Raw genomic sequence first — 26,228 nt, 5'->3', positions numbered from 1 at the left:
CGCTCTCACCAGGCTGGGGACTGGTAATAGCCTACCTTTGAGCAGGCAACCTATGCGAAATTTCGGCGGTCAAGAACTTAGCCTCTCTCAACTTTAGCACGTCCTCCTCCATGACGGAGGAGGGCATCCATCGGCCTTGAAGGTCGGAACCGGAACATTGTCGAAGGTCCGAAGCGCCTGGAATCTGGAGCCTAGGGTGTTGGAACTCGAGGCGACGGGCGAACTCGTTTGAGATTGGAAAAAGGAGTAAGGCCTGGTCTCTTTATAAGAGGTTGAATACCAGGAGCCCTCCCCGTAACCGTTTGGGACTCGCCTTTAATCGAGAAAACATGCTAACGGGCACGATTGGGTTACCCACGTCCGTATTGATGAGAATCCCGTAAAAGGGGGGCACACGATCTCTGCTTTGACAAGACGTGCCAAGGAAACCGCCTCGCAAAACACGCTGAGGTGGAAAAGTGAAAACGATTCGAGTAAAGGACTTGGCTGTAGTGTGATGACGCACTGCGGAATACGTCAGCAGATTTGATTTGTGTTAATATTATTCTCTCTATGGCAATATGTGGAAGCTTATTTTGCAGAGCCGGACACTACTCTTGGTGTTTACAATCTTCTATGAAGGACTTGGAGGAGGAACCCGCCTTGCAATACCGAAGACAATTTGCGCGCCGGACTCGTCATTATTGAAGCCTGGTTCAGGGGCTACTGAGGGAGTCCTGGATTAGGGGGTGTTCGGGTAGCCGGACTATTCCTTCAGCTGGACTCCTAGACTATGAAGGTACAAGATTGAAGACTTTGTCCCGTGTCCGGATGGGACTTTCCTTGGCGTGGAAGGCAAGCTTGGCGATGTGGATATTCAAGATCTCCTACCATTGTAACCGACTCTATGTAACCCTAACCCTATCCGGTGTCTATATAAACCGGAGGGTTGTAGTCCGTAGGGGATCAACTCCATACACAACAATCATACCATAGGCTAGCTTCTAGGGTTTAGCCTCCTTGATCTCGTGGTAGATCTACTCTTGTACTACCCATATCATCAATATTAATCAAGCAGGAGTAGGGTATTACCTCCATCGAGATGGCCCGAACCTGGGTAAAAAACATCGTGTCCCTTGTCTCCTGTTACCATCCGGCCTTGACGCACAGTTCGGGACCCCCTACCCGAGATCCGCCGGTTTTGACACCGACAGTAGCGGTGAGAGGACATATAGGAGTACATGGTGGGTTGTCTCATTGAAGTCGTCCTCAGCAACTGAGATCTGTGTTTGTGATCCATGAACAACTACTACCACACGCTGGGCCCTGAAATATGACCCTGCTTGACTTATTAACTGCCCCTGTCCTCTGTCTAGGAGTTGCAAGTAGTTTCTGGTGTTTGTAGTATGCTGGAGGCCATGCGCAGCGCTGACCCGAGGGGTGGGCTGTGATGCGGTAGGCACGTTGAGGGAGTTATGGACTAAGGGGTCCTCGGGCGTCCGTCCTATTATCCATGGGTCGGACTGATGGGCTGTGAAGACTTGAAGACCGAAGACTGTACCTGTGTCCAGATTGGACTCTCCTTGGCGTGGAAGGCAAGCTTGGCGACCGATTATGAAGATTCCTTCTTATGTAACCGACTCTATGTAAACCCTAGATCCCCCTGGTGTCTATATAAACCGGAGGGGTTTGTCCGGAAAGGATATACTCATTACCATAGTCATACAGGCTAGGCATTAGGGTTTAGCCATTACGATCTCGTGGTAGATCAACTCTTGTAACACCCATATTCATCAAGATCAATCAAGCAGGACATAGGGTATTACCTCCATAGAGAGGGCCCGGACCTGGGTATACATTGTGTCCCTCGTCTCCTGTTACCATCGATCCTAGACGCACAGTTCGGGACCCCCTACCCGAGATCCGCCGGTTTTGACACCGACATTGGTGCTTTATTGAGAGTTCCACTATGTCGTCAACAAAAGGTTTGATGGCCCCTTCAATCATCCATAGAGACGCTGTCCAAGGAGAAACCTTCCTCCCCAGAGAGATTTTCGTGTTCGGCGGCTTCGTACTGCAGGCCAACTCGCTTGGCCATCGGGAGCAGATCGACAGCTACGCCCCTGGCCACCAGGTCAGATTTGGAAGCTTGAACTACATCATGGATATCCGTGGAGACTTGATCTTCAATGGATTTGAGACCTCAGTGATCGCTCTCCCCCGCCCTGATGAACATGACTTAAATTTGTCATTGGAGCGGATTCAGGAGATGGCTCCTATTGCCGCAATGGCCTCAGAACGAGACCAGATCGTGGCATTCGAGGCCATAGAGTCCGCGGCGCTAGAGCCGCACGCAGACTTGACACCCTGCAATATTTGCGCCAACGGCACTCTGGACTCGTCTCCGGCTATAAGTTCCGGACTGTGTACGCTTGCAGACACCGAGCTAGATCGATTATAGATCTTCGAATTCAGTGCCGCAGACGTTTTTCATCACTTACCTTTGGGCGATGTGCTAAACTCTTTGAAGAACCTGTCATTCACGGGAGACTCGCAGCCGAACTATGTCTGGCTCGAACTAGGGGCTGACGACGGAGAATTTTGCTTCCCACCCGCCACCCACTTCATAGCTACCGTCGAAGACTTAACCGGCGTGCTGGATTATGACTCCGAAGACATTGACGGTATAGACAACGATGCTGATAAGGAGCAAGGCCAAGACCCACAATTCACGGGACGTTGGACGACCACCTCTTCATACGATGTGTACATGGTTGATACACCTAAAGAATCTAGCGGCGATGACAAAGAAGACCCAGATGTGAATAAACCTTCTGAGGCACAGTCCAAGTGCCGGCGCCCTAAACACCGCTCTAAACCACGCCGCTCAAAAGAAGGCAACACTGGCACCGGAGAAAATAGCACTCCGGACGACGCCGAAAACAATGAAGACCCTGTTGGAGCAGCATCCGAACAAGGGGAACATGACAATGAACAAGCTAACCCTGATAAACAGGACATGCCGAGCGACCCAGATGACGATAGTTAGCATCCACCCTCCGAGGATGAGGAGAGCCTCGGCAGCGAGGATTTCATCGTGCCTAAGGCACCCCTAGAGTATGAGCGCTTCAAGCGCCAGCTTATAGCTACTGCAAGAAGCCTAAAGAAAAATTAGCAGTAGCTCCAAGTCGACCAAGACCTACTCATTGACAGATGGACCAATGTCCTGGCAGCTGAAGAAAACGGCCTCAAGTGCCCAGCCAAGAGTTACCCAAAGCGTAGACTGCTACCTCAGTTCAATGAGGAGGCACCAAATCCCATACTGCCCTCGTGTAATGCGGAACGACCACCATGCGGTCGGGATAGTGCGGCAGACCGACCACCCCGTGGTTGGGATAAAATGGCAACTCAGGCCGAACAACAAGTGGCCCCACCGCCTCGCAAAAACGGGGACAGCAGGGCAGGACACACCAGATCAATTTACGGATCGCGAGGACGCTTCCCCACTCGGGGTGACATCCACCTACTCGGACGTGACAAATTCAATTACACCCGGGCCGATAACCGCAGACAGACTTCATTGGAGGTGTGTTGTGACGCGGCCCGCTATAGAGGCGCCGCACACCCTCTCTGCTTCACAGATGAAGTACTGGATCACAAATTCCCCGAGGGGTTCAAGCCCGTCAATATTGAATCATAGGACGGAACAACCTATCCCGTAGTATGGATCGAAGATTTTATTCTCCACATCCACATGGCCTGAGGAGATGACCTCCATGCTAATAAATACCTCCCATTAAAGCTCAAAGGACCAGCTCAACACTGGCTGAACAGCCTGCCTGAAAATTCCATCGGCGGCTGGGAGGACTTGGAAGAAGCCTTCTTTGACAACTTCCAAGGTACATATGTCCGGCCACCCGATGCCGATGACCTAAGCCACAAAGTTCAACAACCAGGAGAATCATCCAGAAAATTCTGGACTAGGTTCAAAAAGAACCGAATCGTTGACTGTCCGGATGCCGAAGCCCTAGCGGCTTTTAAACACAGCATCCGTGACGAATGGCTAGCCCGCCACCTCGGCCAAGAAAAGTCGAGGTCCATGGCAGCCCTCACGACACTTATGACCCGCTTTTGCATGGGAGAGGATAGTTGGCTGGCTCATAGTACAAGCACAGCCAACAAAGCAGGCCCCTTCGAGGCCAAAAACAGCACCAGCAAGCTCCGGCGCAACAGGCACAAACACCGAAGCAATGGCGATAACACCGATGACACCACAGTTCACGCCGGATTTAGCGGCTCCAGATCCGGCCAGCGAAAGAAGCCCTATAAAAGGAACGGAGGAGGACTATCCAGCTTGGACCGCATACTCGATCGTCCATGCCAGAAACATGGCACCCTAGACAAACCGGCCAATCATACTAACAGAGATTGCCAGTTCTTTAAGCAAGCCAACAAGGTAAATAGCGGTAACAAGGAAGGGGAATCGCAGAGAGAGGACGATCATGAGGAACCCCCGCAGCCGAACACTGGGGGGAAGAAGAAATTCCCGCCTCAAGTCAAAATGGTGAACATGATATATGCTACACACATCCCCAAAAGGGAGTGCAAGCGTGCACTCAGGGACGTTTATGCGGTAGAGCCAGTCGCCCCAAAATTCAACCCATGGTCGTCATTCCCGATCACCTTTGATCGTAGCTTTCATGCAACTAGCATTCGTCATGGCGGTCCGGTCGCATTGGTACTCGACCCAATTATCGACGAATTTCACATGACACGAGTCCTAATGGACGGCAGTAGCAGCCTCAACCTGCTCTATCAGGATACAGTATGCAAAATGGGCATTAACCCCTCACGAATCAAGCCCACAACAACTACCTTTAAAGGAGTCATACCAGGCGTAGAGGCCCGTTGTACGGGCTCAATCACACTGGAGGTGGTCTTCGGTTCCCCGGATAACTTCCGAAGCGAAGAGATAATCTTCGATATCGTCCCCTTCCGCAGCGACTACCACACACTGCTCGGACGAACTACGTTTGCTAGATTCAACGTGGTGCCACATTATGCTTATCTCAAGCTCAGGATGCCCGGTCCACACGGCGTCATTACAGTAAATGGAAACACGGAACGTTCCCTCTGTATAGAGGAGCATACCGCAGCCCTTGCAGCAGAAGTATAGAGCGGCCTTCTCAAGCGGCACCATAATCTGGCCGCCGAGCCCCTGGACATCGTTAAGAAGGTCTGGACTACAGTACAACAGGGCAGCTCGGTTCGTCAAGAGGTGAATTAGTAAATTCGCCCTCCGTCCCAGCCCCGATGAGGAAATCGCATTTGTGCCATACATACATAACTACGCACTCAAAATCCCATGGGTAGTGACGGAGGCATGACTTTCTCACGATCCACAGTGCGGCTTGACCGACCCTGAAATTCGCATGCCTTTATTTTTTCTTTTTATTACGGTTTTTTTCTCTATTAAAGGTCTATGCGGACGACCCGTTTGCAGAACACACCAAGGATGCAAGGAGCTCTGGCATACAAGGGAATCCTCAGGTGGTCTTTATTAAACGATTGCCATACTTATTTTACATACCCGTACGCAGCTCGCCCTTGTTTGGGGCATGTTAAATAGCCTTAGCAGCTTATCGCATTACTTGCACACAGTATGCTTCGACATACTAATTACATCACAATGGTGAGTAAATGGTGGCGTCAGCTTATTACTTAATTTTCCTGTTTCTTCACCTTTGTATATATACATTACTTATTGCACACGTATATCATGGTTCGTATTGCTACGCCAGGGGCTTCATTACACCCCGCATTCCGGCAATAAAAGTCCGAACACTTTTACAGTATAGTTCGGCACCCCGAACTTATAGCATTATATGCATCGGCTCCGAATCGTGTCTTTGGTCAATAGTTGGGTTTCCTGGCTCCTGTGCTTACTACCTTACGTTCCACCATATCGGCTAGGGTAGTAAAGGGAGAACTACTGTGATTGTGTCCCGGTTCTTTCGGACGAGCACCTTACTAGACAAAGCCGAAAACTGACTGTCATGATGCGGCGAGAGCTGGCCAGCTGTTCGAGAGGTTCCAAATTGTTAGAGATTTTTCCGCTTCTAGCAAAGAATCGGTTGCTCCGATTGGGCGTGTATAACGCCCCTAGTTTGGCCTTCAAAATACCAGGGGCTTCGCCAACTTTCTTAATTGTCAAACTCCTATGGCTAAGTGAGGGCGATAAAGGCCGCATAGTCTGATCGCCTTGTTCGTTGCGCTAAACACCTCCTTTAAGGACCAGAATGTGGAGTAAAGAGTGTTTAAATTTATCCTGAACACCCCCGTACTATCTACATGGGGTCAGAAGCCGACGACTGGTCAACCCTCAGATTTCATAAACGGCTGCACATGAGGTAAAATATAAAACCTTTATAATACATAACATCATTGTTCCATATTATAGGTCAGGATAATACAAATGTTCTCATGGGAATATAATATACTTCGAACATTGCTCCGCCACAAGGCGGGACCCCTCCAGGACGCCATCTAAATAGAGCTCGGGTCGACAATGCTCCTTGCCCTCCGGTGGCCCCTCGGTCATCAGCTCCTTGGCATCAAGCTTTGCCCAATGCGTCTTGACGCGGGCAAAGGCCATACACGCACCTTCAATACACAACGACCGCTTCACGGCTTTGAGCCGCAGACAGGCACTTACAAGCCGCTTAACAAGTCCGAAGTAGCTGCTAGGCATAGGCTCGGCAGGCCACACTCGGACTATCAGATCCTTCATGGCTAGCTCTGCCGACTGGTGCAGCTCGACCAACTGCTTTAGCTAGTCGATGAAGGGAAACGGATGTTCGGGTCCAAGATATTGGGACCAGAATAGCTTCTATGTAGACATCCCTTCTTCGGCTCCGTAATGCTCGGCAGCATATGATATACTGCGCGGCAGATCCGTAAACGCCCTTGGAAAACCCAAATTCGGATAAGTACAAGGAATGTTTCTTCTATATACTTGCTTTGCAGGGTGAAAAAATTACCCACCGCAATCTCCTTGGCTGCCTGAATTTCCTAGAGGGTGTTCTGGGCATCAGCTCCTCCATCATGTGCGCTCTGGCAGGCCTTCGCCAGTTCGGACTCTTGCGCCTTACAATCATGCTCCAGGGACTCAAATCTCTCGATCGCGCCCTGGAGCTGTTGCTGGGCCTCGCCAACCTGGGCCTTGTGCTTCTTATGCGCGGCGCGTTCCTTGGCCGCTTTGTCCTCGGCCTCGGCCAACGCCTTCTTGAGGGTTGCCACCTCGGTCGTGGCCCCTAATAAAAGTTCATGACAACTCAGTCTGGATGGACTATTCATTTTTTTCTTAAAACGTACCCACGGGTTACTGCATACCTTCGCTATCCTCCAGCTGCTTCTTCACGAGGCCAAGCTCTTCCTCGGCCCGCTCCAGTTTCCGCTTCTGTCTGGAGACCTCCGCAGCATGAGCGGTGGCAGCCTGTAGTGATACCTGCTTATTCACACAGACAATTTATGTTAGACTCCTGCGATATTTCTTCTCGATCCTCTGTTCGCATTTTTCTCTCCGAACACCGAACAAAGCATCAGGGGCTACTGTCTATACTGTGATACTATTCCTACAAATGCATTACTTACCTGAAAGCCTGATAGAAGGCTAGTGCAGGCTTCGGTCAGTCTGTTTTTTATGAACTGGACCTTCTCTATTACCATGCCCATAAGGGCGCGGTGTTCATCCACAGTAGAGGTGCCTCATAGCACCTCCAGCAGACTATCCGGTGCCTCTGGTTGGATAGAGGCCACCGGTGGAACAGATACATTCCCTCCTTTTGGAGAATGTCGTTCGCTGGACTCCGGAGCCGCGTGGATCTCCGGAATGGTATGTGGCTCTTGTCCGAATGGAACTCGGCCCCCGTCACCAGTCCCCATAGGGGCTTTTTCCCCCATGTGTCCGGCGACTGAGGAATCGTCCCGGGGCGCCACCGTGACGATCTCCGGAAGGCACCCCCCTGGCCGAGGAAGGTCTTTTGCGACACCACCTCCTCGTCAACCTTGGGAAAGACAGAATGAGCAGGTGGCGGAGACATGCTAGCCATCTCCTTTGAGTCTAGCGACCCCTCTGTCGAGGATCGCGGGGAGCCATCGCGTGGCATACTGCAATAACAAGGTTTAAGGTATATCAATATTACGAACCGGGAAGGGCAGACGTTTTGGGATTTTGGTACTTACGAGGCGGCCCGAGGCTTGGTCCGGCGAGGTCGCTCCAGACTGCTATCAACATCCCACACGGAGTTATCCATGTGGGAACCTCTAACCCTCTTAGGCGCTTTCGCCTCTGGATCTACGGGGGCCGCTCTCTTCTTCCTCCCCACTTTAGGTGGGGAGTCGCTTTCTTCTTCCTCTTCATCATCGTCGTCCGCGGACGAAGAGGAAGTCTCATCTTCAGACATCATGTCCGGAGCGCCTTTTCAGCGAGGGCCCTTCTTGGCCCCTTCGGCCGCTTTCTTGGCCATCTTCTCTGGCACCTCATAAGGTGCTGGAAAAAGCATTTTTGTCAATAATGGGAATTCTTGGTCTTCGGGCAGCGGAGCCGGACTGTTAATCCCCTCTGCTATCTTGATCCAGGCTTGAAAACATGGGTAGGAAAGCTTAGGAATTTTCTCAAAATATACTAGTAAAGCGTACGCCTTGAAAACATTAAAAGAACTTACCGGGTTAGCCTAGAATTTTAAGCTAAGCCCGCGGTCTTCGGTCGTGGGCGGTGGCATCTCGCCGGCCTTGAAGAGAACTTTCCAGATTTATTCGTGCGTCGTGTCGAAGAGCTCTAGTAGCGTCTGGTGCTTGGCAGAATCGTACTCCCACAGATAGCATGTCCGGCGTTGGCACGGAAGGACCCGACAAATGAGCATGACCTGGACCACGTCGACAAGCTTGATCTTCCTACCTATCATGCTCTAGATGCACGTATGGAGCCCAGTCAGCTCGTCCGAGGGACTGCAGGTTAGGCCCCTGTCTTGCCAGGAGGTGAGCCACATCAGGATTCCGGATCAGAATTCGGGGCCTCTACCTAGTGGGCGTCACGCGGCTCGGTGATATAGAACCACCCCGATTGCCACCCTTTCACCGCCTCTGCAAATGAGCCTTCGGGCCAGGTGACATTGGGCATCTTGCCCACCATGGCGCCTCCGCACTCTGCTTGTTGGCCGCTCACCACCTTCAGCTTCACATTGAAGGTCTTCAGCCATAGGCCGAAGTGAGGCGGGATGCGGAGAAAGGCCTCGCACATGACAATAAACACCATGATGTTGAGGATGAAGTTGGGAGCTAGGTCATGGAAGTCTAGCCCGTAGTAAAATATCAGTCCACGGACGAAGGGGTGAAGAGGGAAGCCCAGCCCGCGGACGAAATATGTGAGAAACACAACCCTCTCGTGGGGCTCTGGAGTAGGGACGATCTGTCCCTTGGCCGGGAGTCGGTGAGCGGTCCCCTTGGCCAGATATCTGGCCTCCCGGAGTGCCTTGATATCCTTCTTCTTGACGGAGGAGGCCATCCACTTACCCGCAACTCTGGATCTGGACATCTTTGGAGTGCTTTCTCGGTCGAGGGAAAAGCTAAAAGCTTGGGCATTGGAGCTCAGGGACAGAAGGGCTGAGAAGGAGCTGAGGTGAGGGTGAAGGAAGGGAATCCTTATCCCCTTATAAAGGGCACGAATATGAAGCGTCTCCCCATTGACCTTAAACTCGCCTATTCCAAAGGGCCGTGCAAACGGCACGGTTGGGTCACCCACGCCCGTATTGATGTGAATCCTGTAATAAGGGGGCACGATCTCTGCTTCGACAAGACGTGCCAATGGCAACCACATCTCGAAACGTGGAGCGGTAGAAGAAAAACGGTTCAAAATTATGACCGGACAGACATGATGTCATATTGTAAAAGCTGACAGCGAATTAGACTCGTGTAAAAGTATATTCTCTCTGCGGTTATGTATGGTGTGTGTGGGTGACAGGTCCGGATACTATCATCGCATCCAAAGACTATATTGAAGTTCGGATAGAAGGGAACCCGCCTTGCAATGCCTAAGACAATCTATGCACCGGAATCCTCGTCATTGAAGTTAGGTTCAGGGGCTTCTGAGGGAGTCCTAGACTAAGGGGTCCTCGGGCTTCTGGCCTATTATCCATGGGCCGTACTAATAGGGTATGAAGACTTGAAGACCGAAGATTGTACCTGTGTCCAGATTGGACTCTCCTTGGCGTGGAAGGCAAGCTTGGCGACCGATTGTGAAGATTCCTTCTTGTGTAACCTACTCTATGTAAACCCTAGATCCCCCCAGTGTCTATAAACTGGAGGGGTTAGTCCAGAAAGGATATACTCATTACCATAGTCATATAGGCTAAGCTTTTAGGGTTTAGCCATTACGATCTTGTGGTAGATCAACTCTTGTAACACCCATATTCATCAAGATCAATCAAGCAGGACGTAGGGTATTACCTCCATAGAGAGGGTCTGAACCTGGGTAAACATTGTGTCCCTCGTCTTCTGTTACCATCGATCCTAGACGCACAGTTCGGGACCCCCTACCCGAGATCCGCCGGTTTTCACACCGACACACGTGGTCGGGTATGCCAGGTGCCCGTTTGGTGTCGCGGAACCCTGTGCATGTCCTTCGGGGCCGTATGTGGAAACCTTGGCAAGACTCCCCGCAAATGAAACTTGAATAGGCGATAAACCTGGACTAGAGACTTATGTGGTTAGTTAGGTCGTGGTCTACACCCACGTTGGCTTCGCTTGAAGTCTGCCGAGCACATGTCGTGTGCAGACGCTAAGTGGTGGAAACATGTGTGAAGAAGTACACCTGTGCAGGGTTATAAATGATCTATTCGAATAGCCGCATCCGCGGTAAAGGACCTCTGGGTTGCCTATCCAGTTCATAGACAAGTGAAAGCGGATACTCTAAAATGCGCAAGATAAGCATGAGTGCTATGGATGGCATTATCATAGGGAGACGGGAGCGGATCCATAGTGGCGAATTGATTGGTGAATATGTGGACTCGTGTGTGCCACCTCAAAGAGTTACTTGCAGTAGTAGTTCAGGTTAGCCACTGAGTCAAAGCTGGCTTGCTGCAGTTAAACCCCACCATCCCTTTGTTGATAATGATGCATATGTAGATAGTTCTGATGTAAGTCTTGCTGGGTACATTTGTACTCACGTTTGCTTAATTTATGTTTTTGCAGGGAGACTTCAGTCTTGCTAGTAGTTCCACGTGGACTTCAATGTTTAGCTTGTTACCTCATCTACGATCTTGTGCCCTCAGCAGGGTCTTGTAGTTAGTCAGGCTTCTCAGCCTTTTCCTTTGTAGTTGTCTATACTCAGACAAGATAAGCTTCCGCATGTGCTATTGCCTGTATGACTTGAATGCTAGGTCATGAGACCCATGTTTTTAATATCTGACTCTTCGGAGTTTTATGAATAAATACTTTGAGTCGTAGAGTTTTGTTGTGATGCCATATTGTATACATATCAAGCATATTGTTTGTATGATTGAAATGCTTGGTATGTGTGGGATCCGACAACCTAGTTGTCTATCCTTGGTAGCCTCTCTTATGGGGAAATGTAGTCTAGTGCTTCCACTGAGCCATGGTAGTCTGCTACAGCCCAGTTTACCGGAGTCCTGTTAGCCTAGTTACTACTACTCCGGAACACTTAGACTAGCTGACATGTGTCCTTCTTCGATCCTGTGTCTGTCCCTTCGGGGAAATGTCATGCGGTGTCTTTTGGAGTCCTGTTAGCCTGCTACAGCCTAGATTCCCGGAGCCCTGCTAGCCCGAATTCACTCGCTGATGACCGACACGTTCGATGTTGGGTCATGCATGCGTGTACCTGTAAGTTAGTGCCACTTTGGGTTCACGACTAGTCATGTCGTCCCGGGTTCTCTGTCATATGGATGCTAGTGACACTATCATAGACGTGAGCCAAAAGGCACAAACGGTCCCGGGCCAGGTAAGGTGGCACCCATGGGAATACCATGCGTGAGGCCGCAAAGTGATATGATGTGTTACATGCTAGATCGATGTGGCTTAGGATCGGGGTCCTGACAGCTTTGGTATCAGAGCTTGACTGCCTGTAGGAATACCAAGCCAAATTGGTCGAACTTGAATCTAGAAATTCTTTAGTTATGTAAGGGAATTGATTGTGGAAGGGAACGTAAGGCTCTTTTTACTCCTTTACCTTATGCGCTTCTAATCTGAGTCATCTTATCTTTCCTACAACGTTAAGGAACTAGGCCTTCTATCCTTTCTATCAGCATCACGTGTTACTAATCCATAGACTTATAGGATTGATGGATTCAAGTCCCAGTTCAGTTTCTACTACTTCCGTATGTTCATAGCTGGCGTCAGAAACTTGATATTGTGATATTGAGGGGATATGCCACTATTTTGCAGGATGTTTCCAAATCTTTTCGAGCATTTACAGCCGTTATGCTATCCACGTCATCCCTGGTTTCTAATTAGTCTGATGCATTTGCAAATCCCTTCTTTCCGTTCTTGATGTTCCTTTGGGCCAGATTAACCACACTAATCATCGAGTTGAGGTACTCCATTACCTCGGCGTATATGTTGAAGCCATTATTATGACCATAGGCGTCTTAGAGAACCACCCAGTAATCTAGCAATGCTTTGTATCCCTAGTGTGATGATTCTGGCCAGTATTCTCGAAAGCATCCCGTGATTCCATTTAGTTAGTAGGCATTCTATATCTGGGTTCTTGAACCCGAGATTCACTCTACTTACCTCGCGTTGATAGTGTTTGCTAGTTCCTTTAGGATATTAGTAACCTTTGTGATAGTCTTTGAGGTCCGTGGTATATCATTCTTCCAATACCATGTACCATTATGGCAGAAGATCTTTGAACCAATGATCAAAACAAGAGTGCTCTTGATGAGTTCTCCATTCTGTATTGTGACTCTACCAGATCAACCTTTCAGCATGGGTTATCTGAAAGAAATATGCTGAGCTTTTTCAGCATACTAATCTATGCATCCACAACTCAGAAAACCATATGTTCCATTGAGTTGTCCCTCTTTAGTTGTATTATGACCTTCGTCTATCAATTGATAGTCAGGAGTAGTTATGCATTCGTGTTCATCGATGCCTATTATTTTTATGGTCCGTTGGTCCGTTCTATTCCAGAATTACTAGGAGAAACAAACTCCAGTACCTTATCCATTTCTAGGATTGGGTCAAAGTAGTTGTATTCTGAAAATCAAATGCCAAACCAGCTTTTGTTCTGCTCTACCTTGGAGTATTACTGTATTCATGTCAAGAAAATCATAGGAATTGCACCATCTCTTATGAATTATTGATGCACTGATACTTCTCACCATCATCATTCATTCCTCGGTCCTCTTGTTGTTGTAACCGGAATGCCGACAAGTGAATTGTGATGTATGAAATCAATACTCCGAGCAACTTGTTTCTTGGTAGTAAATGGACAATATTCTCATTCTTAGCGTGTTGGTTAATTAATCATCATTCTATGATAGATTGTGCTACCTAGTCCTTATTACTAGTGCACTCTTCGATCAACGAGTTAGGATTATTCGATCCCTTGCTTATTTGATCGTATCGTCTTGCTATGAAAAGCAAGATTGTTCTTGAGCTTGGTAACATATTGGTGGTTCATGATGTTCCGAATATCTTGGAAGTATTACCAGGTTGTCACCTGACCGCTATGTTGAGTTCGTGATAATGTTGGTTTTCCTCCAAACCACCTGTTCTCCAAGATTATGTGTTGGATACCCCTGAGCTAGTTGGTCAAGCTAATCAACAACTTGGAGAGTTGGAAGATAAAATCTTGTCCGACTTAGTTCATCTCTAAGGGATATCTTTTGTGTGTGTGTGTGTGTGTTGAAGAAACATGACATCTTCATCGATTGATCCTCGTGATCGGTTGTTGGACCTATTGTCTTACCCAATCTTTGATTTGAGTATGGGATATCGTCAAGTCAAATCAGGACCAACGATGCTTGTAATGTTGTCTTACTTGTGATGGCTTCCTCGAGCATACACCGTTATATCTTTTGGGTCTGACCAATGCTATCACCGTGTTCACTTGATTGTGGAATTCCATTTGTATGGAAACCTGGATGAATTGTTGTTGAGCACATTCTTATCTTCTCCATGATTTGTTAGACATTAAGATAGCGTTGGAAATGTTTATATGCATTATCTTCATGTCGCTCTCATGAAGCTTATGTTCGGATGAAAGAAGTGACTTCCTCTAATACATGTGCATTTGATGCAAGTTGCCACCGTGAATCCGAGAAAGTCAAGTATGCTTCCTCTGGAATATTCCCAAGTCAGTCATGAATGTGCGGAGTATACTTTGGTTTGTGAGATTAGCTACCTCCATTACGCATGTATTTCCTAGCACACCAAGCCACTGATTGATTTATTCAAGGAGAAGAAGTTTCTTCTTAAGAGTTAGACTTACGCAAGGACTTCGATATCCTCGATGATGGTTCCCCACCTAAACTCGGCACTGTTTTATTATAAGACTACTATGTGGTCATGCTTGTGTGGGACAACGTGTTCACATGTTTGTAGCAGAACCAGCTCATGTTTTGGAGCTTGCTATCGTAGTTCATTCCCCAAGAATCTCGCAACGTCATCTCGTCGAATTGTGTTGCAAACCTTCATTTTTCTTTCTAGTATTAATGAGTCTGGAATGTTCTGACCACAACCAGATCTGAATCTCAGGCAGATAGGATGGGGGGAACATCTTCCAAGAAATCTAAAATTAATATCTTTGTAACCCGGTAAAGTGGATGTCGTGGCCAACACACCAGCCAGAAGACCTATTATTGTTGTATCCTGATTGATGAAGTTGGCGACCTCCCCATAAGGATCTCGTGGGATTTACTTCCGTAGTTATTCCTTATGGATTCTTGAGCTCCCGGAGTCCGACCTACTATTTGATGTTCTAGATACCAAACCATTTCAATGAATGGGTTACACTAGCACATCAAGGAGAACATTAGAAGCGGAGTGCTAAATATTTCTCGATCGATCATCCAGATTTTGATCCCTTGGCCTTGCTAAGGTGAAATCCGAGAAGGCGTTATCTTCCTTTCCATCTGCATCCTCCACCATTATTCATCATGGTAGTATGTTGTGTTGCCAGGATCCTTGACACGGATATTGGTAAAACTTGATGAATATGGAAATGCTCAAGTTTTTGAGAGCACGCGCAAGCATTAGGTGTCATCGTCGGCACTACAGTACTAGGGAAAAGGCTAGCAGCAGTGCAGGTTCTAGGTATATCAGTAGCGCGGGGACCGGTGCTACTAATATGGCGCTACAGCTAACCCGTAGCAGTAGCGCGTGCACACCCATGCTACTGCTATACAAGTTTAGCAGCAGCGCGCTTCGTGGAAGCTCGCTACTGCTAACAGCTCTAGCGCGCTTTGCCTAGACGCGCTACTGCTACTGTGGCGCTGCTGCTAACTTTTCTCCACTCGCTACTGCTAATTTTAGTAGTTTTTCCTGCATATTTGTTTTGTATTTGAATAGGCTTTATACAATAATCTTTAGCATATGATACACATACAAATGTAATCATAGCATATACATACAAATAGTCTCATCAAATCATGTCATCATCATAATCATCATCCAACACAAAGTGGTCTCTCGTCATCATCTCGAAAATAGCGATACAAATCTCGATTACTTGCAACTATATCATCATCCATCTAAACAATGATATACGTGAGAAGAGCTATCACTTTGCGTGAACCTAAACTAACTACTGGCTGTCACTCGGAAACAGAAAACCGGTACACCTGGGCCTAACATTCCGGCCACCCGTCGTATACTCCTGGCATAGCACTTCTTCGCAATCGATGATCTATACACCTGCATCGTCACATGAGACGATGATATGCAACATATATAGTTGAGCAACAGAAAGAGACAGACTTGGCAAAAATAGAAGCAACATATCATAAGCATAAATAACAAAGTTCATCATACCCAAAATGCCCTAACTAGAGTGATCTTCATTAGTCGAGGAGGATGGTTTAATTACATCACAAATAAAGTTTCGTTGTGCATAATTCAAAGTTTTGTCATACAAATAGTATGGGCTAAACAGACACGTTGTCATATATCAACAATCACTCCATGTCGTGCCATCCATCCAAGTCAGGGAGATAGTCCCCGAGCTTAGTGAAAGGCTTCAGGTCAAGACACTAAGCGGCTACGCGTGTTCGGACGTCTTCCCGCGACATTTGTCCTTCTTCGTAGAACATCGCTGTTTTTTTGATGACCTCCTTCATGATGATTTGGGCAAGTTCGCGCTGGATGTGATAGAACTCAGCTCAAAGTCGATGATCCTTGTTATCTCCTAAGTTCTTTGCCCATTGCAGAATATGGGCATCGCCGGATGTAGGTGACATGCGAAGGTTCTGGTGATCCCGTCTGTACTCCAGCATCTGGTGTAGGACATAGAATCCATCATTAAGAGAATCACTCGGTTGCTGGATGCAGCAGAAGTCGGTCTTATGGCCGAAGGCGGGCCTGCCGTCCTTTTTCTTCTTGTCCTTGTCCTCTCCACCCCGTGTGCTATAGTAAAACATAGCACTGTCGAGAACAGACTTGATGTGGGTGTAATCCTCTTTGTTAATGTTCTTCGACGAGTCCAAGTAAAGAGCGTGGGAGTATCGGGGGTAGAGGATGATGAGGACGGCGCGCCCACCGCTGCGCAAAATAAGTACACCTAAAATTAATTAGCCTCCACCGTGCAAATGAATGATTGAAATCAAAGGAAGGATATCCATGTGGATGACTTACATGGGATGATAAGGCACGAGAATCGCCTCCTTGTCCTTATTGGCGAGCATGAAATTGACGATGTATTCCCACGCGTATTCACAGTGCTTTGCGCAGACTCCCAAGAATGCCTCGTGCAGGAAGTACAGGTCAGCAACACAGATATAAGGTATCTTCTCAACCCCGATGAGGTAGTTCATTTGCAAAGCATAAAGGCGGACAAACGCAAAATCCAGCTTCTTCATGTGAAACATGTCAAAGATGTAATTGAATCGAAGGAAGAACTTCTCTGCGGGGAATGTGTCGATGTACGACAATCCCCGCGACATGTTAACCACATAGAGTGGGTATCTTGGATTTTTTAAGGCGGTGAGGCCTTTCTCTATCCCCAGCACATCATCATGAAGTCTCCTTAAATCGTTGAATCTGGCCCGCGCGCTGCTTCTGGCAGGATTGGTTGGCCGTGGATATGCCATTTTGCCGCACCGGGGATATCTATATGGTCTTGAACCCATGTTGAGGCGGCTAGATCACAAAAGCAGCTTTTTTGCCTTTCCTCGGTCTCTTCCTAGACTTCTTTACTACTGGAAGGTTGTCCATAATACATTCAGACTCTGGAGGCGGCAATTCAGGCACTGACTGATGAGGCTAAAACCCTAAGTAGGCACCAGTATTGACATACTGTTGAGTGTCATCGTCATCGTCATCCTCATCTATGGCGACGTCACGAGCGACTAATGGAGTAGGAGAGGTGTTGATGTTCATACCTAACTGCGTGCTCGTGGGTGTGCTCCCGGCCGCCTCCAGACGAAGCAGACTCTTTGGCCACAACAAGACCCACCCATTGCAACAATCACCAAGCCACCGCGGGGTCTCGTCGTCATCCCCCACTAGTACCAGAGGAGCCAAATTGTTGTGTCCCGGTTTGACACTGGCCATGGAAACCTTGAAGACTTCCGGGGGGATCGGTCGGCTGTGGAACAATGGTTCCTTCCGCTTCATTATCGTCGCCTTCCCCACGTCCACCTTCTGGTCACCGATGGTGTACAATATGGTGCACGGAGTTTCGTCGGACTGCAAAGAAAAGTCTGCGATGTGAGACATCGGAAAGGCAACGAAAACGGGAGATTGTACATTTATTGAAGGGGGCCGGTGTGACAGATACCGTGAGGGCGTCGAGCTCAGGCCAAGACGAAGCAACACCGAGCATGTCCGGTGCCGGAACCAGTGCGGGAGCAGGTGCAGGAGCCGGTGCAGGAGCCAGTGCCGGAGCCGGTGCGGGAGCAGGTGCAGGAGCCGGTGCGGGAGCAGGTGCAGTTGCTGGTGCAACGCTAGTCAAGCTTCTCCTGAGGAAGTCGGCAAGGGAAAAGTCCACTGCATTTTTTTCTGGATTTTGCATGCTCCAATTGAAAACGGCCGAAACCAAGGTAGTAGACATATCTACAAGAACCTGTTTTGCGGCAGCTACCGCTGTTGCGACTATCTCAGATGATTTCTTTTCAACCGCAATCTCAACCTTCTTGTCGATGTTTTCTTCAGTTAACCTCCATCTTTCCTTTCTCCCCTCCGTGGTCTCACGGTACTACTTCTTCCACGTGGCGCGTCCATACGACAGTCGAGTATCCACCGGGAGTCCTTTCAATATGTTCAACGCCCGGTTGAATGGAGTGTCCCACTTGGGCCTCGCCAACGCCTCAGACGGTGAGTCACTTTCAGCCGCAATCCTATGCTGCTCTCTCTGCAAAAGGCACAAGGATTGTTTACAAACATGACTAACATGCAGTCGAATTGATCAGAAACTAAAATTACAAGAAGTCTCATGAACTCCGTCGTGACCGCGTTCTTCTCGAAAACCTTCTTCACTGGGTCCCAATGGTGCCGGGCCCTGAGGATGTCACGCTCCTGCGGGATGGTGAACTCCGCCAAGGGGTCTGGGATGCCTAGACTCGCGGCTTCCGCGTCCTCCTTCGCCCATATGGACCTTGTCTTGGAATTGTCACGGTAGATGTCCTAGCGAAAGGACTTAGTCGTAGGGCCATCGCAACTAGGAAGCTTAAAGGGGTTGATCGGGACAAAGGACATGAGAGGGTTATACTGGTTCGGCCCCTTACGGTGAAGGTAAGGCCTAGTCCAGTTGATGTTGTATTGCTAGGTTTCGATGACCAAGGAGCGAATCCGCTAGCTTGGCTATCGATCTGTTGTTTCTTGTCCTAAGCCGCCACCGGGTTATCCCCTTATATACACGGGTTGACGCCTGGCGGCCTACAGAGTCCCGGCCGGTTCATAAAACGTGTCCGGCTCGGTGACTTCTTTTATATGCCTTGCTTTACAAGTCTTTCTCTACATATGGCGGTTCACAATATTGGGCCTTAAGCCTCCTCTGGGCTTAGGCTTTCTATAAGTCTTAATAAACTATCATCTTAAATATTACTGGGCTTCTTTTCGTAACCTGCCATTGGGGTTGACTTGGCCCCTCCTAGGCAGGTCATACCTGGTAGTCATATGCCCAACATTAGGCCCCAGGTTGACTTGAACTTTGTTCTTTGTCAATCTTCAACACTTAGATGAAATCCGTCTTCCTTTGTCTGTAAAACTCTATAACTCGCCATGACGTCATTTTTCGAAAATATGAAAGCCTGCTATGATGTTATCTTCAACGGATCTTTATCTCTTAATATCTTCCGAGAATCGAGGTGTCCGTTTATGTCGGTGGGAACGACACCTATGGGATCACAAGAATCCCTACTACGGTTGCGGGGCGCGGGGTCGTGAGAAGAGCGGATCAAACAGATAGCACACGGTTCGTTTATCCAGGTTCGGGCCGCGAGGATGCCTAAAACCCTGCTCCTGCTTTGGTGGATTGTATATCTGTGTTGTTGAGCTAGCTATGGGGTGTGAGGAGCTCAAAAAAGCCGAATCCTCCTCCTGATCGCCTCGGGCCTCCTTTTATAGGAAAGGGGTTTCCACAGTGGCACACAGGAGGTGGAAAGGGTATAGTGATGTGAGGTTATCCCTCGCATTACATGACAAGGCGCATTTAATGCGTCTTGCCCAGGTCGCCTTCCTCAAGGCTTCGGGCATGAACCTTGCGGCTATGGTAGCGGCGCAAGGCTTGCTGGTAGCGTGCTGCTCTCACAGCCGCCCAAAGACGATCTTCCCCAAGGAGCATTGCATCATCTTGCCGCAGATGCTCTTGCTCAAGCTCATCATAAGCGAGCACTCGAGGTGACCCGTATATGAGTTCAGTGGGGAGAACTGCTTCTGCCCCGTATACTAGGGCAAAGGGTGTCTGGCCGGTGGCTCGATTTGGCGTCATCCTGATCAACCAAAGAACCGTTGGCAACTCATCAATCCAGCGCCTTCCACTCTTGTGCAGCCTGTCAAAGGTCTTGGTCCTTAAGCCTCACAGTACTTCAGCGTTTTCCCTCTCAGCTTGACCATTGCTTCGTGGGTGAGCAACGGAAGTGAAACAGACTTTGCTGCCGAGGTATTGGATATATTGCATGAAGGTGCGGCTTGTGAACTGTGTGCCGTTGTGAGTGATGACCCTGTTGGGTACACCAAAATGGCACACTAGTCCCTTGAAGAACTTGACGGCTGACTGAGCTATGACCTTCCTCACTGCCTCCACCTCCGTCCACTTTGTGAACTTGTCGATTGCAACGTACAAGTACTCAAAGCCCCCGACAGCGCAGGGGAAAGGGCCCAGTATGTCGAGCCCCCCAGACCGAGAAGGGCCAGGAGAGAGGAATGGTTTGAAGGGCTTGAGCTGGCTGATGAAGCTTCTTTGAATGGAACTGACACGCTTCACACCTGGTGACTAGTGTCGTCGCATCCTGGAGGGTGGTGGGCCAGAAGAAGCCTTGCTGAAATGCCTTGCCGGCAAGGGCCCTTCACCCGATGTGGGATCCACATATGCCTCCGTGTATCTCCGCCAACAGCTCCAGTTCTTCTTCCCGAGGGATACACTTCAATTTCACACCGTTCGGCCTCTTTCTGTACAGGACGTCTTCGACGAACTGGTACATGGTAGAGCGACGGGCTACTTTTTCCGCTTCTTCCTGCTCTTCAGGAAGTTCCCCTGTTTGGAGGAATCGGATGGTATGTTGTGCCCATGCTAGAGCCTAGGGCTCGACGGCAAGGACTAAAGGCATTTCCTCCGCTATGGGAGCGGCTGTCTTGACGGCAAGAGCTTGACGCTCCGCCGGAGCTAGCCGTCCCGTGGCGGGTTCAGTGTCCCCGGCAACATCCTTGCCGGCGGCTCCGGGGAGCTCGGCGGGAAAGAACTTGCCGGGTCCTGATTTCCTCCTCTTGTTCTGCTCTGTTGATGGATCAACGGATGGTTGAGTTAGCTGGAGCACAAAGGTACCTGGTTCCACAGGTAGCTTGAGGGCAGCGCGTTTTGACAGTTAATCGGTGATATCGTTCTCCGCTCGGGGAACGTATTCAGCCTGTATACCGTCAAAACGCTCTTCCAGCTTTCTTACTTCATCGACGTAGGCCTTCATCAACGGGCTCTGGTACTCCTTGTTGACTTTCTTGACGACGAGCTGCGAGTCGCCCCTGACGATGAGCTTCTTGATTCCGAGGTCCGCCGCGATCCTAAGACCGGCAAGCAGCCCTTCGTACTCTGCCGTATTGTTTGTTGACACCTCCCAGGGAAAGTGCATCTAGATCACGTACTTGAGGTGCTCTTCGGTGGGCGCGACAAGCAATACGCCAGCCCCGGCGCCGTGTAAGGAGAAAGCTCCATCAAAGTACATGATCCAACTGCAACTTGCCTCCTCTTCGGGGAGAGCAGTCTCTTGGGCTTCTTCGTCAGGCGTTGCAGTCCACTCTGCAATGAACTCAGCCAGGACTCGGCTCTGAATCGTCGAAGTACATCCAAACTTGAGGCCAAAGCTGGACAGCTCCAGTGCCCATTCCACAATTCTTCCCGTTGCATCTGGATTGTGCAATATCCGTTGCAGAGGGAGGCGAGTGACGACAGTGATCTCGTGTGCCTGGAAGTAGTGACGCAGCTTCCTCGAGGCCATAAGAAGGCCGAAGAGCAGTTTCTACACGCCGGAGTACCTCGATATAGCTCCCTGCAGGAGGGAACTAACAAAGTAGACCGGGTGCTGCATAATTTTCTTCTTCGGCGGCACTTCAACTGGCTGTGCCGTCTCTGCATTGGTGGTGTCGGGCTCTGTCGCTGCCATTACCTCGTCGTCAACCTCTCTCTGCGCCACTAGTGCAACGCTGACCACCTGGTTCGTTGCCGCCAGGTATAGCAGCAACGGTTCCTGTGGTCTAGGCGCAACTAGTATTGGCGCGGAGGAGAGGTACTTCTTCAAATCTTGCAATGCTGCTTCGCCTTCTGGCGTCCACTCCATCGGGCCCGCCTTTTTCAGGATCTTGAAAAAGGGAAGGGCGCGCTCGGCAGACTAGGAAATGAATCTGCCCAAGGCGGCGACGCAACCAGCAAGCCGACGCACATCCTTGATTCGCTTGGGTGCTTCAATCTGCTCTATAGCTTTGATCTTATCCGGATTGGCCTCTATCCCACGCTGTGATACAAAGAACCCGAGAAGCTTGCCGGACGGGACGCCAAAGACGCACTTCTTAGGGTTCAGCTTGAGATTGATCTTGCGCAGGTTTGCAAATGTTTCTTGCAAATCCGGTATGAGGGTTGCCCTGTCCTTGGTTTTGACCACTATGTCATCCATATAAGCTTCCATATTTCTATGGAGCTGGGGTTCAAAACCAATCTGGACCGCCCTTGCAAACATTGAACCAGCACTCTTCAGCCCGAAAGGCATCCATATGAAACAATACGTACCACATGGGGTGATGAATGCTGTTTTCTCTTCGTCTTCTCTTGTCATGAAGATCTGGTGGTAGCCGGAGTAGGAATCGAGGAATGACAACAGATCACACCCAGCTGTGGAGTCAACAATCTGGTCGATGCGCGGCAATGGGAAGGGGTCCTTAGGACAAGCCTTATTGATATCTGTGTAATCAATACACAGCCTCCACTTCCCATTAGCCTTGCGCACTACGACCGGATTGGCCAACCACATTGGATGGAGCACTCCTCTTACGAAACCTGCTGCTTCCAGTTTCCGGATCTCCTCTGTGATGAACTCCTGTCATTCCAAATCTTGCTTTCTGACCTTCTGCTTGACAGGCCGCGCATGAGGACAGATAGCAAGGTGGTGCTCAATCACCTCCCTGGGAACGCCGGGGATGTCGGAAGCTTGCCATGCAAACACATCGACATTCGCCCACAGGAAGGTGACGAGCGCGTCTTCCTATTTGTCGTCAAGGGTGGAGCTTATGGTGAAAGCCCCTCCTGTGCCGTCCTCATTGACAGAAACCTTCTTGGTTCCCGGTGATATGGCCCTGGGCTTCTTGTTTCCGCCGGTGGAGCTCTCTGGCATGTCCTCGATGGGAGCGCTACACTCCGGAGAGGTGCGCTTGCCAGAGTGGGTGTCTGAGGTCTCACTGGTCTTCTTCTTCTTCTTCCCTCCCGGGGTCCCAGCGGCAGGAGCAAGTGCCCTAGTGGCGGCAGCTGCTGCAACTGCTTGCTGGTATAGTTGGTCAGCGCAAATCAGCGCATCTTTCGTATCAGAGGGGGTGGTGATGATCGTCATAGGTCCTGGCATCTTCAGGGTGTTGTAGGCGTAGTGTGACGCCGCCATGAACTTGGTCAGCGCTGGGCGGCCAAGGATCCCGTTGTAAGGCAAGGGGATCTTGGCAACATCAAACACGATCCTCTCTGTCCTGTAGTTCAGATTGCTTCCAAAAGTCACGGGCAGCGTGACCTTTCCCTTAGGTTGGCTTCTTCCCGGGTTGACCCCCTGAAACATGCCCGTCTCTTCGAGGTCTCCATCAGGAATCTGCAGTTTCTCGATCACGGCAGGCGAGATCAAGTGCAGACCGACCCCGCCATCGACTAGCATCTTTGTCACCTTGAGGTTGCGTATTGTTGGTGAAACCAACAATGGTAAGCACCCGACCGCAGTAGTGCGATCAGGGTGATCCTCAGTGTCAAAAATGATAGGTGTGCTGGACCACTTCAGCGGCCTTTGGGCATCAAACGACGGCTCTGCCGGTGTAATCTCTCGCGCCCACTGTTTAAGCTGGCGGTGAGAAGTACGCAGCAAGGCGCCGCCATCGACGCACATGGCCTCTGTAGCTTTCTGAAACTCTTGGTCGCCGGATTCGTCGTCCTCTTCGTGATCGTCGTCTTCTGGCTTTTTGTCACGGCCCCGGGCGGGCCTCTCCTGTTGTTTATCCTTGCCGCGACAGCTCGCCTGGCTGTCACGCTTCTTGTCATACCCCTTAGAACCGTCTTGGCCCTTCTCCTTGTCCCGCCTCTCATATTCAGCCCTCTGCTTCTCAGCGAGGAGCTCAACCTGTCGGTAGTCTTTGAGAGCATGGCCTTTGGTGTGATGGATCTTGCAGTACCGCTTGTCAGAGTTTCCTGGCTTCTCGGCAACCGCCAAGGCCCGGTAGGCGACACATCCGGCAATTTCCTTGTCGGGGTCATCTGCCTTGGTTTTCTTGGTGGAGCCGGTGTCATCAGATCCCTCGACGGCAAGCACGGATTTACCTTTGCGCTTCCTGTTGCGGCGTCGGCCCTTCTTCGCCGGGGCGGCAGTATCTTCATCTGAGGAGTTGGTATCCACGCCGGCGTCTTCGCCGGGGTACTTCCTTCCCTCTTCAGCCCGGGCACATCTGTCAGCAAGAACATAGAGTTCTGCTACATCTTTCACCTTGTTCATTGCCAGCTCTTCGCGCAATTTGTGGTTACGCACGTTCTGATGGAATGCGCTGATGATGATGGCAGGGTGATCATCAGGGATATTGTACTGTATCCGGCTGAACCTCTATATATACTTGCGGAGACTCTCGCCTCCCTTTGGGGGAATGACGTGCAGGTCGCTCGCTTGGCCATGGGCTTGGTGGCCTCCAGTAAAGGCGCCCACAAACTCATGGCACAATTCCGACCAGGAGGAAATAGAGTCTACCGGCAAGTGCATCAACCATGACATGGCGTTGGGTTTAAGAGCCAACGGAAAGTAATTCGCAAACACCTTATCATCGCGGGCTCCGGCAGCTTGCATCGCAATGGTGTAGATGTTGAGGAACTCGGACGGGTGGGTCTTGCCACTGTACTTTTTGCCCACGTCAGGTTTGAAGGTGCGGTGAGTGGGCCACTGGAACTGCCGCAGCTCACGGGTAAAAGCCGGACAGCCTACCTCGTAAGGTAGGCCTCCAGGGCTCTCCGGTGCCGGGTGGTTCACAGCAGGCCCTGCTTGCCTGTCTGACTGGTGGCGCGCTCCGCGCCAGTGCTCGATAGTGGTTCGAGCGTCTTCATGTTCTCGTTCCCGAAGGACTTGGCACTGGTCACAGTGGGTCCGCGGGTCGGACGATGCTACGGAGATTTCGTCGCCCGTAACGTCGCGACGGGCTGGCGTCTGCGGTACCGGGAGAGGAGGAGGTGAGTGCATCGTGGTCACAGCGCCGCCGGCTTTCCTGCCATCGGTGCATGGGACTCCGTCAGAGCGTCGACCCGGGGGCTCCACCGGACTCGGTTCATCTTTGTTGGCCACCGCAACAAGGCTTCGGATAGTGGCTCTCCATTCATCGAGTTTCCCCGTAGTGGGAGGAAAATCGAGGAGTAACTACGCGCGCGCCCGGGCTTCTGCTGGCGTTGGTGGCAGTGAAACATGCACGGATCGCGACGCGCTTCGACTTCTGACCATGTCAGAAGGATCTCTATCACGACCCCGCGGTGGCATGCCATCTTCACCAGCGCCTCGGCGAGCGGGCAGGTCTTCTACCTCCCGAGAGTGGCGCTCGGGGCTCTTCCCGCGGCGACGCCCGGGGTCTTCGGCGTGATTACGCCGTTCGTCGTGCGCCGATTGAGAGGAGCGCGCCGTCGGCGTCGGCGTGGGAGTCTTGGAGGCCCTCGCATCGCCTTCGGGCAGGGTGGCAGCAATCTTGGAAGGCCCCGCGCCACCTGCCGAGGGCCTGGCTCCATCTTTGGATTTGGCGGCGTGCGGCCCGTTGCCAGGCGCACGAACATCGCCGCCTCCCAAACTCCGGCTGCTGGGACGGTGTTGGTGATCGCGAACGGCGCCCCGGGTCCTTTCTGCGACCGGTCCGCTGCTCGCCCGCATTGGGACGGGATGTCTGGCTTCCGACGGGCCAACCGCCACCGTCGTCTTCTTCTTGGGCGCCATGACGATGAAGAAGCGTCAAACTAACTGCTAAAGCCGATTCTCACAACTGCGCCCCCTACCTGGCGCGCCAAAGATGTCGGTGGGAACGACACCTATGGGATCACAAGAATCCCTACTACGGTTGCGGGGCGCGGGGTCGTGAGAAGAGCGGATCAAACAGATAGAACA

The sequence above is a fragment of the Triticum aestivum genome, chromosome 7A, assembly GCF_018294505.1.
Source record: "Triticum aestivum cultivar Chinese Spring chromosome 7A, IWGSC CS RefSeq v2.1, whole genome shotgun sequence".
Taxonomy (NCBI): domain Eukaryota; kingdom Viridiplantae; phylum Streptophyta; class Magnoliopsida; order Poales; family Poaceae; genus Triticum; species Triticum aestivum.
Note: the sequence above shows the minus strand (reverse complement) of the source record.